General features: G+C 41.2%; 1 protein-coding gene across 6 annotated transcripts in view; it reads right to left on the bottom strand.

Annotated features, from left to right (window-relative positions):
• Window positions 1–20,466, bottom strand: part of ESRRG (estrogen related receptor gamma) — a 372,987-nt gene that overhangs the window by 335,529 nt on the left and 16,992 nt on the right. For 3 of the 6 annotated variants that reach the window (XM_059467358.1, XM_059467352.1, XM_059467353.1), the window contains exon 2: window positions 4,108–4,153. The exons of the other annotated variants lie outside the window; for them this stretch is intronic. The gene's annotated coding sequence lies outside the window, so the exon portion shown is untranslated. The remainder of the gene's footprint in view (window positions 1–4,107; window positions 4,154–20,466) is intronic. 6 annotated transcript variants of the gene reach the window in all.

The raw sequence follows: 20,466 nt of genomic DNA, 5'->3' as shown, positions 1-20,466 counted from the left end.
GATCGTGCACTGAGCTTTCCTGAAATTGTGTAACATTTGCATGGTATAACACATACTCTTACTTGTTCACTGCAGTCTGATTCAAAGTGCTATAAATATGTTTGCCCTTTCTGCTAAGCCCGCCTAAGGGATTAGCAACCCCCCAAAAGTTCAGTTGAATATTAACTGCATTAACTTTGCAGACTGTAACATACTGTTACACTCAAACAGCCTACGGTGTGGTATGGATGACTTGCTTAATAAAAGATGTTTTCTTGCAAAGCCCGATTGCTAGAAAAAAGAATCTGCTCTGTCAAAGGGGGTGACCTCTTCTATTTAACTTCATAAAGCAAACAAACAAAAGGGAGAACTTTACAGGGATGTCCAGAGATATGTTTATCATTTCGTCTGTCAAACCAGATGGACTTCCCTTGGCAATACAGCAGCAGCTCCACTCTACGTTAGAAATTAAGTCACTTCACCATGAAAAAAACCTGTGAAATACAGCAGCAAAAGTGTCATCTACTGTAGTAATTTGAACTCAAAAACTGTAAAAGAAGTGTGTTTGCTTACTTATTTTGCTAAGTAAGAAGTGCTTTGCATGCCAACTCCCATAAAAAACTCATGCGCTGGAAGACTCTTCAGCACAGTTATATAGCGGTGAAGATAAATAAAAAGAAGAGGAAATATTTAGAAGTTGGAAGAGGGAGAGTCGATAGGAGTGTGAAAGGGAGTTGACTTGATGCTAGTGACAAAAATCAAGGAAGAGCAGATTCTTGAACCTCCCAAGCAAACAGCTCCCAGGCAGAGGCGGGGGTTGACTGGCAGTATCTGATCAAAAGATGAAGAAAGGGAAAGAGAAAGAAGAAAATGACAAAGGCTGGGAGAAGTTTCTTAAGGTTAAGAGGTAAAAAGTATTCAACAGATTGCTAAAATACTTTTAAAGACTAAAAAAGCCTCCTTCATTACAACCGCAGTAATAAAAAATGTAGAACCTGTCTCTTATGGGATGAAAACAAAAATTACATAAGATGGGTTTTTTTTCTTTATAAAAATATACACAACAAAAACAATCTCTATGATGCTGTGGGAACACATAAAAATACTCAAAAGATCTTGATCCTGAACACTGCAATGAAACCTTTCTCATTTGGTCTTCAAGATCACGTCTGTATCAATTTGTAAAAACACACTCTCCCATACAAGGGACTTGGCTGTAACAGAAAATAAATCCAAACTTTGAGAATTAGAAACCATATTTCTTCATAATGCTGGACATTTACTTGCTTCTGCCATTCACCATCACCATTATGTTGTCTAGAAATGGAGACCAACAATAGATGTAGGTAATTACATGAGAACTTAAACTGCAGAGAGCTTCAGACCACAGCATTAAACTGGAATTAAAGCTTTACAGGAAAAGAGAAATGTTTCACTCCCTGCAATCACCTCCCTCCCTCAAACACACACTGCACACCTGCTACCCACCAGCCAGATGGGATTGAATTCTCCTGAAACAGATCTTGGATTTTTAAGCTCAGCTCGAGTTCAACTGGATTTCAAGACATGAAAATATATTATTATTTCACATTCAAAAAATTACATCAGTGTCCAGGAACTCCTAGTTTCAGTGCTGCTTACAAAATTAGATATGTATTGAAGTGGGATTATTCCTGCAAATGTCTTAATAGAAATAAGTAAAATGCAGCTTTGCATCAACATTTAATTTAATTACACATGCTCACTTAATACATGAAAACCAGAAAAAAATCTGATTTTAAATCATCAGCCTGTTAAGTGAGATTGGGAATTTAGCTAATTTGCAGTGACCAATAGTGTTTTTTTAAAAGTCCACAAAAGCAATTTAGCAGCCCAAACTCACGTAAACATTGTAGCAACTGGCCCTTAATGCACAGGTATCATAAAATATTAACACAAGTTAAGAAAACACTGGGAAGCATTATATTCCTAGAGAATTTGCTAAGCTTGCATAATGTAACATTTGTCGTCAATAAAGTTTCTTCAGTTTAGAGATCTCTACCCTGTTCTCCAGAAGAAGGTCTCGTTTTTCCTCCCTCTATTCCAGCAGCACAGCTCCACCAAGTCCCTGTTGCCTGCACTTCAGTGGAGCGCCAGCAACTGCCAAAGTCACATTTTTAGCTGGGCTTGGTCTTTCCCCACCTTCTCCTTCAGTCCCGACACCAGCTTGAGCCATGCAGGGGACACCAAGTCCCCGGTGAGCAGCGAGCCGGTCTCCGCAGGGCCGCGGGCACCGGGAGCTGCTGCCGGCGGTGCTCGGCCAGAGCAGAGCCGCGCCTGGCAGGTGCCAGGGCGCAGGAATGCGAGTCCTGCCCGCTTGGCCAGCCTTGGACTGACCTTTAGTCGCAACGGGGAACAGGAGTTTTGTTAGCAAACACAGAGTCCTGGTCTACACATTTTTTAAATTGATTCTTTTATTGATGTGAAGTGCCCAGGTGCCCTCACGACAGTCACTAATATAGATTTCAAAAATAAAATTAATTAAGGGCCAGTCTGGACCACCTTTACTGTCACCATGTAGTACCCTTTTCTACAAGTAACAATGCTATCAACCAGCAAGCATGAGTGGAGTGTCTGAGGAGTATTTCATTACATCCCAGAACACCTGACCCATGGAGGTCAAGATCACTGTCACCTATCTCTGCGTACACACACACACACACACACACACATGCGCCCTCTCCTCTCCTACCTTCCAAAAGGGGAGCCGAAGCACAGAAAACTTAACTGGCCAAAGGCAGAGTCAGAGCTGCGCCGCTCTGCGCTCCGTCCGTCCGGAGCACGGCACAGGGAGCGTGGCACGGGCAGAGCCTGAGCGGGAGCAGAGCAGCCTGGCATGCAGGCTAATCTGAATTACACTCATCCAGCCCTCCAAATGGTTCCTCATTAGCTGCGGGTTAATGGAGTCCCAATGAGTAGTGTTATTTTCATCCCCTGCCTACTGAATACGAAATTCATTTGCAAACATCCTGTAAAATACTGCAAAGCAAGCCAAAGAGATATGACAACATAAGAGGCATACTATTTATGGAATGCACTTACCGTCATTTAGAAAAGGAAGCTGACATGAGCAACAGCCTAAATTTAGCAACACATTTAGTTTTTATTCACTAGTCACAATGACAACATTTCAGAGGGCTACCGCACACCTTGTGCGCCGAAAGGTTCCACTGAAATCAAGACAGACTTTGATCTGAAAGGAATTTAGGATCAGCTCCTTAATGAATACAACACTGAGTTAAATTAAGGCAATCACCATCTTGACTTTCTATTCCAAGTAGATATAAAATTACATTGATTGCAGGAAATGGTGGCATTCAAACAATATTGCAATGGCCAAAGCCTGAAAGCTAAATTCATTGTCAAGCTAAACTAGGCTTTCAGAGGGCACCATTTGATTTGAGGCAAAAAAGCATCTGCAAACCACATATTTTCAATTAATAGTGTAAGAGGCACAGAGTAAGAAATTAAAAACACAGGTCAAGATGCCGTGTGCCACTGAAAGAAGCAGAGTCTCTGCGTGAAGACACTATGCATATTCATACACATGTATGTGTATACATATATGTGTGTGTGTGTGTGTGTGTGAGTGCGTGTATGTGTTTTGGGCTTTTTTAGCTTTTTTAAGGCAGCCTGTACTAAAAAAGCCAAATTTGAGATCCAGAAAGGCACAATGCATCTCTAAACAGCCTAATAATGCTCTTTTACCCATACTATCTTTACTTCAAAAGTAATTTCAAATCAACAGCACACAAAGTTAAACCTAGTTCTTTTGAAAACTCAGAAAAAGAATTAATTCGAACCCTTACCTTTGGCACCTTAAAGACTTTTGGCCATGACTTACCTGTATAAATAGAAAGAACTAATTTACTACAGAAATGCCCATGGGCAAACATGTTCTGGCTAATGAAGTGTTCAGCTTTTGCATGATTAACCAGCTGGTGGGGGTGGTGCAAAAATCACAGGGCATAAAATAATAAGAAAAATTGATTAGCAGCTCTCTTTTAAAGCACTCTATGAAAAATTTCCTTATTTTTGCTGAGCAGTTTGGAAAGTGACTGTACAGAAAGACGGACTTAAATGACTTACCAAGGAGTCAAGCAGAGACTGCACCAGGCACTCACTCCTCCAAGACCTGCATCGCAGAGAGGTTCAAGTGAAAAGCAAGATACCAACCAGCACCATGGCTGGATTACTTATATAACAGGTCCTGCCACTAGTCATAAGGGTCATTTTCTACTATATTGCAAAAGACATTATATAAAGTTAAAACCATGATTATGCCTTGACTTGGTTCAGTTTCTACCCCAACGCTCTACACTTGAACACCTGAGCTGGCTACAGCTATTCTCGTGAGCCAATTTAAGAAATGCCTCCATAGGAGCCCCGGGATTCACATGCTACTCAGAAATAATGCACGTATTTAGGTGATGCCACATAAAAAAGGTGGGGTTTGCATTTACTAGGGACAAAAATCCTCTTGCCCTTCCCACTCTGTACAAGGGGTTCCTTAGAAGCTCACATGCTCTGCCCTCAAAATAGGACCTAATTAGTGTACAAATATTTGGCGGACAGGTCACGAAAATAAATTTATCATTAACTCTCCCCTAAACCAAGGCAGGTTATCCTGGAGCAGTTTCACTTCATACACATTTGCTCTGGGTAACCCTTCAGCTCAGGTACAACTGGCACATAACAGTTTCTTTAGAAGAAAACCCACATATGTTTTGTGGCATGGAATTACTGAAGAAACATGAAAAAGCTGCTCACATAAAACATACGTACCAGGAATAAAAAATAAAAGCAAAAATTTAAGCTACAGATAATTTGCAGTAGGCCATTGTAATACTCACAGTCCCTCTTTAAGGTCATTACTTCTATGGAAAATGCATGTTTTACACCTACTTGTGGACTTCCAAAGACCGGTTTACAGCTATGTACCATGGGAGACGCAGGCAAAGAATTTGCATCTCAGGGATTTGCAATGTGTTCCAGCCCTGGGGATGCAAACATAACTGCAATGCTGGGACTTCATGAGCTGGGAACCTACATTAACTCCCTCTGGCAATTTACAAGCTGTCCCCTTATATCCACAGCTGATTTCTAACCATTACCAGATATTGCCTTCTCAACAGTCCTCTCCTGTGGTATGTGATGGTATTTGACATACCTTCATAAGCCCAGTTACCTGGATATTAATTCAATTCTTAGACCATTCCGGTATACCGTGCATGCTATGGCTCAAAGTACTCAATCATACCATGGGATCCTTAGTGAGGAGCAATAATTTTACCTGAAGTAAGAATTATTTTTTACAAGAAGAATCAAAGCAGAACTCTGAAGCTCATTTTCTTTCCATTCATGACTCCTGTATTTACTTTAATTACCATTTCCTGATGAAGATCGTATCATTTTAAATGCACCCAAAGAAAAATTTTTCTGTGCAGTTTCCCTATAGGAACAAGGCAGGTTATCCTGGGAACAGATCACTTCACATGTACACCAAACATTCACACTTAAGAACTGGTCTGGCTCATGAAGGTTAGATAACTCTATAAATATTCCATAGAGGTATTTTTTTACTTATCAGGAACATCTGAGAAATCTTCTCACTAACTTCATGGTCAGTCAAGACTTCTGATATCAAAGAGGTTTTTGCCCATGTTCAAGGTATTGCTGGATCATTGGATCTTTATACACTTGCATAGATCTTGCCTTCAAGCCTTCTCTAACTTTTTGGAAACATATTTACACTTAAGAAAGTGGGCATAGAACAGACATGAGCAAACTGAAAAAGAGGAAAACTGAAAACACTGGCATTTCTCTCAGTACATCAGTTATGAAAGTGCTATTTCCAGATATAATTCACCATAAAAAGAGAAATTTCTAGTTAAGCAAGAAGTAGCATTAAATTCCACTTAAGTCTAATTTCTCTGGTCATATTTGAATCACGAGCCATTTCTAAAATGTCACGTATTTCTAACTCTGATGAACTGGGACCCTGACAACACCGGAGCTTGTAAGCTATGTTTGAAGTTATTTTCAAACATGGTAACAGCCTAATATGGTTACAACACAATTTATTAATTGCAGCTAAGAAATTATGCTGTGCAGTATCTAAGTAACATCATAATTTTAGCTAGCCTACTTGTTTCAAAAGTAAAAAAAAAAAAAATTTAAAGCCTGTTTGCTACAGAAAGTGAACGCTTGTTAAAACTGTACTTCTCAAAGGAATTCAGAAACACAGATATTGGGCACAGCTGGTTTACAAACAGCAAAAGCTAATTCTTCAGACCTGTGCATCATACTCCAAAAGCTTTATATAATTATCTGTTTGTTTACTTTTGAGCAATTGCTTTGGAAGAGCCCCCCAGTGAGTGATGCTGTGTGCCCTGCAGAGGGGTCAAGCACAACAAAGAGGCTGCACACTGCAGGTTTGCTTTCAAAGCACAAGCATACCCAAAGGTATTTAGGTGCCTAACTCCACTTATAGCCGCTCTCAGTGAAATTGGTAGAATAAGTGCCTCTGAGGACATGATCCTTTGACATCAATGTGGATTCCTCAAATGGATCCAGGTCCATGCTTTTATGGACACCAACACAGCAGAAAGTGAAAATCATTCTGCTTTGTGACTTCTTTATTCTCTTCTGTATTGGAGTTTCTCTAAGACCATGGTTTCTGGTAGAGGACACAACAGCCAAACAGGCTGGTCTAATTAACCAGAGTTTTTCATACTAATTAGGAAGAACATGAGCATTAGGCAATCAATAGGACACCTTATGCCACTACTGCTTAAGTCTGCTGTGACTACTTCTGGTTCAGCTGTACCCTTGAAGCATACTTGGAGGGTTCTTCCTGACACCCTCCCACGCAGCATCAATTTTTAGCAACAATAACCTTTCCCATTACACTAGGAATTGATAAGCAACACTGTTAACCTATGTGATGCAGCTAAAGTCAGATATAAAGTGCCAAAATGATTTTTTTTTTTATTTTGGTAAATTATTTTGATCACTTCTAATGTGATGATACACTTGACCAGTTAGTAACATAGCATGATACTCACCACAATACAAACAAGTTGCATACAGACTTGTTTAACACACACATCCCACTCAGGAACAAGGGGAGCCATGCTCCACCATTCACTGTACATTTAGCGATTCACTTCCAAATTCACATAAAATAGCAATGCAATCATTTTTTCACAAGTCATTTAAAACTCTTTCCGAATAACTTCTTAAGGACAGCTGGCAAGAAAGTAATATGTCTTAAGTACAGATAAAAACAGAAAACCTGTAAAGCATCTTTTCCAATTGAGAGGCTCAACTGCTAAAATTAGTTCTTGGAATTTCTCCTTTGGGTGCCAGTTCAGATCTTGCTCCAAAAGACCACTAACAATCAATTCCACTGACTTTGAAATAATACACAACTACTCAATAACACCTGTTTGCTAATTAGGTGCATGCAACCCCCTCACAAAACATCACATTCTCATACTCTTATTTTTAAAAATGCACTTTTGTTCCAGTGTCCTGAAACTAACTGTACAAACACAAAGAACTCAGATGCCCTCTCAACCCCCACTGGAAGTGACAAGTGAGTCCTTCTAAAATTGCAGACACATACTGTCAAGTGCAGGTGTTTGTAAACAAGTTTGGAAATGTTTCTAATTATAAACCATAGGAGTTAAAATTAGAAGTCCAATCCACTAGCCTTAAAAAAAAGAACTTCCAAAAGTGTTCATCTAAATGAGAGCAACCAGTGATGTTTCATTTAGTAACAAGAGCAGAATTCCTGTGCCAAGCACACACTGCTCTTTATCAAACTTTCCACTATGAGTTACATTTCTTTAAAAAAAAAAAAAGGATTTGATAAGAATTTTAATTTGCTGTCATACTATGATACTGTATATGTGAAAGTACAATCTAAAAATACCCTATTCACAGGTCTCCCGCGTTTCACATAATTATAAAGAGGGAAAAGAAATGTTCCCAAATCTTCTGAATCTGTCTTGGCTGACAACATCAAAGTTCAGCTTTTATGGGGAGCTTCCCACGCTGACCTTCTGAGAACTCAAACCAAACTGTGCTTGAGGGAGCCTTACTCTTCGGGAGGAAGTTCTCCTCAATAACCTCAACTACTGCAAAGCTCGGCATGCCTGGCACAAAACTGCTGAGAGAGGAAGCTCGGAGGGGCAACCCCAGAGCTCTGGCTGATGAGATCTCAGGATGCTGCCACTGAACTTGAGGTGCCTCAGACCTGTCTTCACTACTCTGATGTGGAGGTCAGAAATGCAGCTCCAAGGAGCCACGTGCTTTGGCCAACACTTCAGACAGAGGCTGAGGGAAGGCAAATCCTGCAGCCCTCATACACCATTTACAGTGCACTAGGACAAGATAGTGCAGGCACAAAGATGGACTTTACCTTTGCAGGAGTTTAGGGAGAAAGCCAAGCTAAGGGGAGAGGGAGCTCTTTTAAGGGGAAAAAAGATTGAATAATCTCATTATTTCTTAAAGGAAACATAACAGCACATTTGAGCATGTCAGAATAGCTTCTGCTGATTACAAGTGAGCAAACATGAAACAATTGCAGAGAGGCTCAACTATGGCCTTGATTCAAGAACAGGGTAGTTTCCTGCTGCACTGTCCTGAAGAAAATGGAAAGGAACGTGGCTTAAACAGAGAGGACCTGCTCCAGGAACAAGGTGGGCCTGGCCCTGCCCAGCAGATATCCCTCTGTTCCCCACCTACAGCACACACAGGCACTGCGAGGGGCAGGGAAACAACAGCTCTTCGTCACCTGCACAGCCAGCCTCCTCCTCTGGGAATGTTACAAGACAAAGGAAAAGCCCAAATCCATCCTCCTCAAGAACCAGGATGGAAAGTAAGTTGCCCATGTCTCATCACAGTCAGGGGGCTATTTCACATAATAACCACTATCCAGCCTTTCCTCTTCTTTCCCTTCCTTTTCTTTTTAGTCTTTGCTCTGTAAAAATAATAGCATAAAAATAATATTTTTCTGGAAAGCCTTTTGAAATTCACTGCATTCAACAAACACAACCATACCAGTTTAGTGCTGTACAGTCTTGTACCCAGCAAGTGCAGTGCTTTCAAAGCAGGAGTCCTGCAGGTGGCACTTCCTTTGCTGCTAGTCATAATACCATAAAACAATGGAATCAGTCGGGTTGGAAGGGACCTTAATGGTCATCTAGTTCCAAACCCACTCTGATGGGCAGAGACAGCTTCTACTACAGCAGGTTGCTCTAAGCACCATCCAACCCAGCACTGAAAACTGCCAGGGCTGAAGCATCCAGTTTCTCTTGGCAACCTGTTCCAGCGTCTCACCATTCTCACAGCAGAAATTTCTCCCTAATTTCTCATCTAAAGCTGCCCTCTGCCAGTTCAAAGCCATCCTCCCTTGTCCTATCATTACACCCTGCTAAATAGTGCATCCCCATTCATTCTTACATGTCACCTTTAGGTATTGGAGGCTGTAAAATCTCCTCAGGGCCTTCTCTTCTCCAGGCTGAACAACCCCAACTTCTCTCTGCACAGGAGAAGTGCTCCAGCCCTCTGAGCATCTTTGTGACTTCCTCCAGACTCATTCCAATGGGTCTACATTCCTCCCATGCTGGGGACTACACAGCTGGACACAGCACTCCAGGTGGGGTCTCACCAGAGCAGAGGAGAGGGGGAGAATCCCTTCCCTCAACCTGCTCGCCATGCTGCTCCTGCTGCAGCCCAGGATATGGTTGGCTTTCTGGGATGCAGGAGCACACTGATGGGTTTCATTGAGCTTCTCATCAACTAACCTGTAGCTTCTCTCTTAAGCCATTTCCTGTCTTTTTAAGCCAACTCCTTTTTTTTTTTTTTTTTTTTTTTGTGACATAAGTAAGGGATGGAGAAGCCACTTTGGTGAAGGGACCACAGTAATTAGGAATAGAGTGATGGTGCATCTCACCTGCAGTTGGTGGCCTCTACCCCTCTTCTCCTGGGCTTGGGCACCTCAGCCTCCCCTTTCCTGGCCCGTGCTGTGAGAGCTCCCTCTCCTGTTCCAGTTTAACCAATGTTAGACCTTGTCCTACTGGAAGCGTGGCCTCAGTGAACAGAGCAGGTTCTAAGAGAGACTCAGCAAACTAGGCTTCCTGCTACAAACTGACATCAAAATAATTCCCTGGGGGAGTATAAACTTCCAACCAAAACCTAGGAAATTTACTTCTTTATTAAGCATAGATTTATATTCACATCCCCAAGTTGGTATACACACTATGGATATTGTGTATATATGATATATACACATATATACCCACATGTGTATGGCACACACACACATGTAGCACTGCAAATCTTTAATGCTACTAACCTCATTGCTATTTTAATTCCAAGCAAGGATAAAAATGATTAGTTTCTACAAGCACATCTAAACTTCTGAATGTACCCGTAGACTCACTTAGAAAAATGTTTTTTTCCTAAACGAATACATATCGGAGCTGTGTTTGCAAGTCTAAAAAAAACACGCTTTTCACTGGGTATATAAATATTTTAATTAACAATAAGTATGTATTTAGGAGATTCTGCATCAAAGTCTAGATCAGTTAGGGCAATTAACCCATTACAGTTTTCTAAGATACTAGATGAAAGAAAATAGGAAATTAGGAAATGCATAAGGAATTTAGTAAATGCATAATCGGACTTTAAGCATTTGAGTGGTAAAATAATCTCAGATAGTGCTTTATTTCTAATATTTTCTGCATGCTCAAAATGAAAGCATGAAGAGCAGCGCAATTGCATATATCTTCTACCAAAAATAGCCGAAAAATACTATAGAAGAGTGCCTGCTGGGTTGGTTATAAAAGTAAAGTATAATCCATTAACCGCTAATTAGAAGCATCAGAAGCAGGCTTTGCTGCAATAAGAGCTGGCCCCTAAGTAGATGTTTCTGTAACCATTTAAAGGCACAGGGTTTCTCCAGTTGCTGAGAATGGAGCTTGGATGGTTTCAGCATAAAGGCCATGTGAAAAGAGACTGTGGCACTTGGCCATGTTACCCAGCTGTTTTCTAAATATGATGACAGGTGCCATTTTTTCCATTTGATCGTGGAACGTAATACATCTTCAAACAAATTTTCCCCAACTAGTCTGGTGCAGTTACATTTCAGAGATTCAAATATAAGAATGTTTGCTTTTTTTCTCTGACAGACACATATTGCAGAGTCTTTGGCAGATATTTCATTATCGGCCTTTTTCTCAAAGCTGAATTTTTAGTTTATGTATTATTTTGCTTTTTACTGCCATTGTAAGAGGGAAAGAACAAGCACTTGGGCAAAGGATTTAATTCTGAAGGAATTAAGAAAGGGGGGAGGAGCTACTATTTATAATTAGACAATAAATTTTACTTAAGAAAGAATCCTCTTCCCTTCTGTTCACTACTTCCTAAAGGATGGGAAGCATTGCCATAATTTCTCCACTTCTTTGTCTGACTAGCTACCTGGTCAAACTGAGCTCCTTTCCTATCAGTGAAAGGCCAAGCAGATCTTTTGATCCATTTGCCTATGGAAAGGTCTTAAAGGGTTATGGCAAAAAAAAGGTGAGGCCAGAAGAAATCCCAGTACTCCAGCTCCCTGCAGAAGCACCCAAGACACAAAAAGCAGCAATTATGGACATGAACAACAAGAGACGATGCCTTGAAATGGACCATAGGCTCCAAACCTCAGCCATGCAGCATGTGGAACCAAAGGGAGCTCTGCTTCCTCCAGGGCTGGAGGGGCCTCGAGCAGTGCAAGAGGACAGGATACAAGTCAGGCTGCACAGCTCGAAAAAGCAGGGGAAAACCAAGCAGATAACTAACTTCCCATGTTAAAAAAAGGGATGTAGCTAGCACAAGGGGAAATAGTTCAGGTCAATGTTTTGAGCTTTTCATCTCCATGGATCGATCAACTAGTAAATATAGGAAGAAAATTTGTGTGGGGCAGGAAATGAGGGCATTTAGCTTTTTTCTTTCTGCCCTATTTTCATCTACAACACAGAAGAAACTAATTTCATTTAAAATGGTGAAATAGGGGCATTCATTAAGGAAATTAAGATGGCAACAGATAATTTTAGAATAGTAAACATCTAAGAAATAATACAACTAAGATTACAGTAGAAATAATAAAATCAAATTTACTTCAAACCAATGTCTTAAATACTTGTTAACCCTGGCAGAAGCTCTTACAAGGCAGATGAGTATATCTGTTTTCATTCTCTATGTAGGGAAACAACCGTAAAATGCCCCAAAGCCACGGAGGGAGTCAGTGTCAAAGACATGATTAGTAGTTCAGAAGTTATCTGATTCGGGTCACATGGTGTTCCAAAAACCATACCTAAATATAGCATGCAAGAGATCTGCACAAAGAGCAATCCCATGATGGGAGCACACTAAACTCTCCACAAAATTAATTAGGGTTATTTTGAGGCAACCAAAGGAAAGCAAGAAGGAAAAAAAAAAAAATCAATCCTTGCCCTGCCCAGTTCTGCAAGAGCAGATGTCTCTGGTATGAACAAGCCTCAGTGCGCAGCCCAGGCACTCAGGGAGCTGGTTCCTGGGGAAAGCCCCACACAGCACCGATGTGGAAGGTGGGTGGGGGGCACAGTGTGGCTGTGTTAAGGAATGCAGCTCACTGCGGAACAGGATGACCCTGTCAGCAAGGGGAGCAGCAGGAAGCCAATACTTGAGTTCTTCGGTTGCTGTTAACAGCATCCTTCTAACACAGAAACAAAACCACCTTTTTGGAAATGGAACGTTCATGTAAACAATCCCCTTGGCACAGACCAAGACTCTTGGGAAACAAATGAACGCTTCCCAAGGTAGACTGGAAAGAAAATTCCCTGCTGGAAGGTGTTACCCCTGAAATCCTCCATTAGCTTTGCCCCTTGACAAGGAGGAGCATTTTCTCAGTAGCCTAAAGAGCTACTTCTAACAGCCTTCCCTGTGGGTAGGCATAAGGAGCAATCTCATGGAAAAGCATGTAGATCCTCAAAAGGCAGCGGGAGCAGGAGAAAGGAGAAGTGCTCCTCAGATATTTTGAGTTTCTTTTAGTCCCTCTCTGTTAAGTGGGCACATTTTTTCCTATGTTTCCTGAGTACTGAATTGCCAGGTGGCTTCTAACCTCTGCTGACCTATAAGCTGATTTCAGCCAGCTGGCCTAGTTCACAATTTCCCTATAAAACCTATTTTTAAAAACTCAAAAACTCTGCTGGTGAATGCCATGGCAAATGTTTTAGGATGACCACAATCATCACTTTACTTGGGCATCACCTTTGTTCCCAAGTACCAGGGGGAACACCATTCTTCTCTCAAGCACTGGAACACGCAGGACACGTTGATGTTACCCTGAAGACCCGGGCAAAGCTGAAGCAGGGGCTACAGAGAGCAGGACAAAGCTGAGAGGAGGCAGAGCTGTGAGGAGTGCTGCTGTCAGCAGGCAGCAAGAAAGCAGGCTCTTGAGCCCAGACCACGGAGCAGGTGCTCCAGAAGGAGGTAACAAAACAGAGTGAGCGTGGGACACAAACTGCAAATTTCGGCTCCAACGCTTCAGGCCATTAGCAGGTGCTTCAGGCAGTCATCCAAATCAAAGTAAGAAAGTGGAAAGAGCCAAATGCTGGTTAGAGGTTTGCTAACATGAAATCCCAGCACGGGCAGTTAAAACACTTCCCCATTGTGGGAGCAGGCTAATAAGAAAAGAAGAAACAAACAAAAAGCATGTGCAATTTTTGTAAAAACGGCTGTGTTGGGGATTTTACTATCCTGTACTCGAGCCCCGAGATGCAAATGTTGGCTGGGATGCTGAGATCAGCAGTTATATGTCCTCAGGTGGTTAGAGACAAGACAGAAAAGAGCTGGCATTTGGGGAAAATAGCGGGCCCATTTGATAATGCTTCACTTGAGCGAAAGAGGGTTTCCCCTGTGGGTATTGTCCCAAAGAAAGCTCCAGGCAAGTTTAGAATGGTTCATTACTTGTCACATCTAGAAGGTGAGTCAGTTAATGATTACACTGACTCCCTTTTGACTTCAGCTTCGTGTGTTTTCAATCTGAGAGCAGTGCTCTCATCAAGTCAAATACCACTCACCACAAACAGAAACACAGAAGATATCTGCTTTTCAGATGCTCACGGCACAACTGTAGTTATTTTATCTGTCAGGATTTTCCCGGCGCTTTTTGCAAATTGTATTTTTGGTAGCTAACACACAGCATTCGCAACCCATGTTCAGGGAGTTGTCACTTTTCTATAACAATGGACAGTTCAGAGACCTGACACTTGCTTTATTGAGATTGGTCTCCAGAGGGCCTAATATTAGGGCCTTGAATGGATCCTTATAAAATCCAAATATCTGCTTCCTCGAGGGTTAATTCCCCAACATCTCCTCAACCTGGAACAACACTACCTGGTTTAATTTGCCTTACACAGATGTAAGAAATAGAAGTGGCTACTCCAAACAGTTGTTGGTGCAGGCTAACTATACTGGCCAATGATAGAGTATTTTAATCAGATGGTCACTTGAACATTATTGGTCAAGTTCTCCTAGCTGAGACCTGTGTCCCTTGCCAGAGGCTAGCAGGCTTGACAGAAGGAGAGAAACAAACTCATTTTATCAGAGTAACACGAGTCAATATGTGGAAAGATACTTCCATCTGCTCTGTGTTGCTGGTGACATGACATTATGACAATTTGGTATAGGTTTGTAACAGAACAGATAAAACAAGATGGCTCAGCTACTATCGTTTATGTTCCACATGTATGGGGAGCTCTCACAAGCCATTTTCTATAGGAGCAGCTAAGACTCACTACAGAAATTCTGAGGGGAAAAAACATGTTGCTGATTATTTCAGCGAGTTAACAGCACAGACAGACAACTATGGTGCAATTCCAAAAAGTAAACAAATTCTCCTTCTCAAACTGTTCTCCAAGGAGATACGTTTGGTCAGGTACAGGAATCGCCAAAGGAACCTGCTGTATCCAGCAACTTGCAGGCACACACAACCTACTAAACACAACCCATGAGTAGAGTGGCCTGTGCTGTTTCTGCATTAATTTTGTGTCTGTATGTTACCAGATCCCTAGGACTTTCATGGTCTGTGGGCAGCAAATCGGCTGAGCCAAAAGGGAAGGTTCCACCTGACTAGGCCAGGAGGAGCTATATTAAGCTTGTCTCAGCTGGAGGTCATTCGGCATATTTTGAAGGCTACTTTTTTGGTAGCTGGTCAAGCAACCAGTGACCAGAAATTAAGAACCTAATCTGTATAACATCCATAATACTCAGAACACTTCTGAAGTCCAGACCCTATGCATATAAATTTCTTAATTTCCAAAATGTTTGACCAAAGCCATTTCTCTCAGGGCCAAGCAGGCTCTCATATTTGTTAAGCACTTGCTTCATGTCTCATTTCCAGTAGGCTGCTGGTAGCCCTGCAGCCAAGAATTCATTTCCACAATTCCAAAACATTTTTTGATACTTCCTGACCAAACGGCTTTGCAGTAGAAATTGGTTTCTGTCACCATCTGTTGTTCCATAGTTCGGAAGAGCTAACATTTTCCTTCAAGAGGGAAAAAGTTGGGGAGGATGCATGGCCAATACTAACAGAATAGATATTCTTTTCCTTACTGTCACTTTATAGGGAAGCCTTGGCCTATTTCTCAGCAGCTGTGAAATTGTCATCAGCAGGATTCTTTACAAAGCTTGGTGGCATATGGAATATACTGCTCACTTCTTAATACTATAAAAACAACCTTGCTGCATAACTGAGCTAGGCAAAGAAAGCAGGTGCTTGATAAAAAAATAATTCTTCATGCATCAAGCCTCTATAGACTTTGTAGAAACTCTAGACAAGGACATTTTGGAGATAAGTATGGGTTTGAATTAACTAAATAATATTTTACAGAAGCCCCTAGGCTTCAGAGGTGGGACAGTCCCTTAAAAATCAGCAGGTGAAATCACTGTGCCACAGGATAACATCATACTCTGCCATGCACAAAGCCAATGTTCACATTCCACACCAAAGGGAAGTGTCACTTAACCCTCCTCTGTAACACATTAAAAACTGCTCTGCAAGGGTTCCATCTCCATTTCTGATGCAGTAAGAGACTATTTATTTAACATCAGTTTTAGACTATCTATCTCTTTTTGTCACAGCCTGGCCTTATTTTTACAGCTTCTTAACCAATAAGTAAATTAAACAAAATACTAACAATAACAATAATAATAGTAGTATAAGAAGTCCATGGCATTCTGGTAACCATACACACTGAATTGCAAACACTGGGCTATAATTGCAGAAGTTCAGTGATTCTCACTACAGGAGACACACAAAGAACAAAGGGCAAATATGTTGAATATGCTGGTCTTTAAGTAGTCAAGAGCATTGCAAAAAAAGCATGAAAATAAGACGAAGTATCAGAAAAGGAATGATGGTGTGCTGCAGTTATGTGCCCACTGCTGTATCCTCCCCAGTGAATGTCCACTCAGCCATCCCTGCACATACACACACAGACATATTCACGGTCATGTGTGCCCTGCTGCACCTAGAATGGCCCCAGCAGGTGAAACCAAAGGGCCACTTAGGCTGATTGGCTTGTCCGGGCCCATGGCAAACAGCAGATGCTGAGTGAAGGTCATGGAGCAGGGGTGTAGTGACAATTCCCCAGACTACTCTTCCCAACATCCATCTATTTGTGGCTCAGAGACTTCCTTTAACAAAATACATACAATTTTTCCAGATTACTGATCTGCTTTTAGAAATCTTCACTTGCAGTTACAGATGATTACTCAGAGCAAGGTTCTCCAGCTACATTGTATGTTTCTTGTACTAAGTGAGCTATTACATGTCGATATGGAAAAACCCAGCCTGCTGCCCTCATCCCAGAGGGAAGGGCAAACTGAGTATTTGGGCAGCCCGTGCTGCCTGAGCTGCTGTACAGGTCTTCTGTGCACAGTCCAGATAGAAAAGAGGTGTGCTGCAGCCATGACAATGCACAGCAGACTATGATTATGATGGTGGAAGTTTGGAAGTGCTGTCCTATAGGTTAGGATTCTGAGCTGCACTTAAATGATTAAAGCCATAAATACACATATGTCATCTATGGGGCACTGAAGCTACCCTTTGATCTCCTGTCACTGCTTAGATAAGTGGCCTTTTAGCAAAGCAGGAGAGGGAGCACATTGCTGGACACTGAGGAAGTACCAGCTACGTGGACAATCACGGGACAGCATGCACCTGTCACCTCCCCACAGTAACACAGCAAGAGGGTCATTGCTCTTCCAGAGGCATCCAAAAATCCAGTTCTTCTTCACAGGTCATTATGTTTGCTATTTATGCACCTCCTCGTTGCTCAAATATTTCTTGCTCTGTATTCTTTACTTTTGCTCTGTATTCTTTAACACCCAATAAAATGAAGCCAGAAAGAGAGAGGCCAAAGGGAAGTGCAGTATCCAAGAACAAAAGATTATCCGTGCAGTTTCACACTCTATTCATGTAATACACAAACCAAAAATAATACAGACTAAAGCCTACTAACTAACTAAGCAGGCTTAAATAGTATTTAGCTCTTCCTATCATCCAGAAATCTCAAAATATTTTACAAAGGTGTGCAGATTGAGCCAGTAGAGCCAGTAGCAAGCTACTCCTAGGCATTTGCTCTTTCCATTAGAGTGCATCACCACCTCCAAGTATGAGCACAATTCTCTTGCAGCTGGCATGGAGAGATGTGAGTGTGCATTAAAGGAACAATTTTTCCTTATTCACTATGCTGATTGCTTTTAATACATTGTTTCAGACATTCTGTGTATGAAAGTAACAGTATACCACGCACCTATGTTACTCAAACTACTACTACATGGGCAAGTAACACTTCAGATAAGACGCAGTCCTCCTTTCAGTTACAGTAGGAATGTAGTCAATAACCAAGCTATAAATGTCTGTTTTCAAAACCTTGAAACAAGAAAGAAGTAGGCTTAACAATTATCAAGGAAAAAAAATTATGATAGAGGAAACAAAGATAAAACCATGAAGAGTTTTGTAGAAACTGGGAAAAGTCAATGCCTTCCTCCAAAAGAGACAAGCTTGCAGAAATTATCACAGGAATGTTTCACATCAAAATTCAAATGCCAACATGGAGCAGAAATACTTGGAAAGCTGGAAGTCTTACTTTTAGCATGACCTATCAAAATCAGCATGGAGAGTGAAGTCAGTTGATAAAACATTCCTATATCAGCCTGCACTCTCAAATCAGAAAGCTTCTGTCAACAAGTTCTGGTCTTTGCTACAAAAGTGGGAATCAACAGCAACACCTGAAAAGGCTGAGAATTGATGTCAGATTTTAAAATATTTGTTGATCAACTTATATTTTGCATACATCAATGCCTATGGGCTTCTGATCAAGGGCCAAGCTAATATAAACAATGTATCAAAATAAATACTTGTCAAAAATTTTTTATTTGGTTGGGTTTTTTTAAGGTTTGCAGGGAAAATACTATTGTTCAGATCAAAAAAAAAAAAAAAAAAAAAAAAGCCAAAGAAGAGAAAAAAAATACCAAAATTTGATCTCCACTCTCTCCAGTTAGAACCATTGGTGTTTGTGTAAACTCAGTTCAGGGAAGACATAAATAGCATCTTTGTAAGCTAATGATTTTCACCACAGGCCATTTAAAACAGGTGTTAAGAGTGGCCCTGAAACAGATCCCATCTGTGTTCACCTAAGTTAGCTTATTTTTGTTTTGCTCCATTTTAATGTATGTATACATCCTGTGTTTCCAGCTTGCCTTTTCAGCCCACTCCCGTCCTCCGCACTCCCAATCTGTCAGCCAGACTCCAGGGACAGGAATTAAAAATGACCACATTTAAAAATTGCACCTCCCTGTGCAACAGACTTAACAGAGGCAGAAAGACTAAAAAGCTGAAAAGTTCCCCATGGTCTTTGCCTATTAAATCCCACAGCTTGCCAACAGCAGGGCACGTTTTAGTGTCAAAGAACAGGGCACTGGCTTGCATTTCTGTGATGGAAGAGCGGGGGTACTCCTGTCTCTTTACATTTCACATCACACTGTTTGTGGAGAAAGTTGACAACACCAGGATGCTCAAAAACACCCTGTACTATTACACAGAGGAAGCAAGATGCTCACTGAGAAATAGTGCTGACACCAGAATACAGTTGATTCAGCATGGGTGATAAAAGCTTATTTTTGGTTGGTTCAGGCAGTATTTGATTAAAGTAGGATTAAATACTCATCAGACTTGCTTAAAAAAAAGTTTGCACCCATCCCATCAGTCTGCATCATCCTCTATCTTAAAATATTTTCCACCATTAAACAGAAAGAGAGGTAAGTTTCTGTTCATCACATCAGCAAAGAGGTAGGCAAAGTCCTTGAAAAGACTAGTGTAAGAAAGTAGAAGGAAGAATTCAGTCAACTGGCAACCAAATAGAAGCCTCCTGATATTTCCCACTGAGAAGTAACAGGATCTGGGCTATAGATATGTTTGTCAAACATATCTATAGCAGGGATAATTAAGTTAGTGCAGCACTAGGTGCATGCTTTGAAGTGTTCATGCAGTTGCTATACTGACTTTTCTTTCACCTGGTAGGTTAAGCTCACCATCTCACACTTATTTGCAGACTCATGACCTACCCTCTGTCCTCATTATCACTTCATTTCTGATAGCTGAACATCTTGGAAATGATATTCAAAGGTTTTGTTATAAATAAAGGAGACTAACAGAAGCCTAAATACAGACTCCTGTCACCGAGGAATAACCGCCTGGAACTTCTTATGGCTCCTTTCTGCCAAGGGGTTCACGTAACTTTACAAACAAACAAATATTCTTCTAAGGTAGGTATTGCCATTTTTTCATTTTTCAAGGCCTCTTGTGACTAGCATCCAAACCCTTGATCCCCAGTTTCCTGTAACTGGAAAAAAATGGGGACAACATTCTTGGCCTCCTTCACAAAAAGCCCCAAGGATGTTTCAATTTCTTATACTGGTATCCCTTGGAATAACAGGGTCAAAATATAAAACAGAAAGCTTTAAACTCCCTGTACTTGGCAGTAATTTTTACTCCACAATGTTACCAGCAGTGATACCTTTCCTATAAAGATCAAACCTTACACAATGGTGAGCATCCTGCTGGGGTTTCTGTCACTGGCAAGAGCAGCACCCGAGTGCGCAGAACCTGCAGTGATATCCGGACTGATTCCCACTGATCTCAGTGAAGCCAAGACATTATCTTGTATACTTTTCCATACAGCTGGGGAGTGATTTCATATGCAAAGATCTTCACTGACGTACATCCTTCTACAAATCAGAGTTCTCCGCTGTCTCTTCTTCACCCAACTCAACATGGGGCCTATCAGCAGTCTCCACTTTTCTACCCTAGGTTTCTAAGGCAAAAAAATCATTACCTTTATTTAAATCAGT

This window comes from Ammospiza nelsoni, chromosome 3 (assembly GCF_027579445.1).
Source record: "Ammospiza nelsoni isolate bAmmNel1 chromosome 3, bAmmNel1.pri, whole genome shotgun sequence".
Taxonomy (NCBI): Eukaryota; Metazoa; Chordata; class Aves; order Passeriformes; family Passerellidae; genus Ammospiza; species Ammospiza nelsoni.
This window is presented reverse-complemented; position numbering and strand designations above follow the sequence as displayed.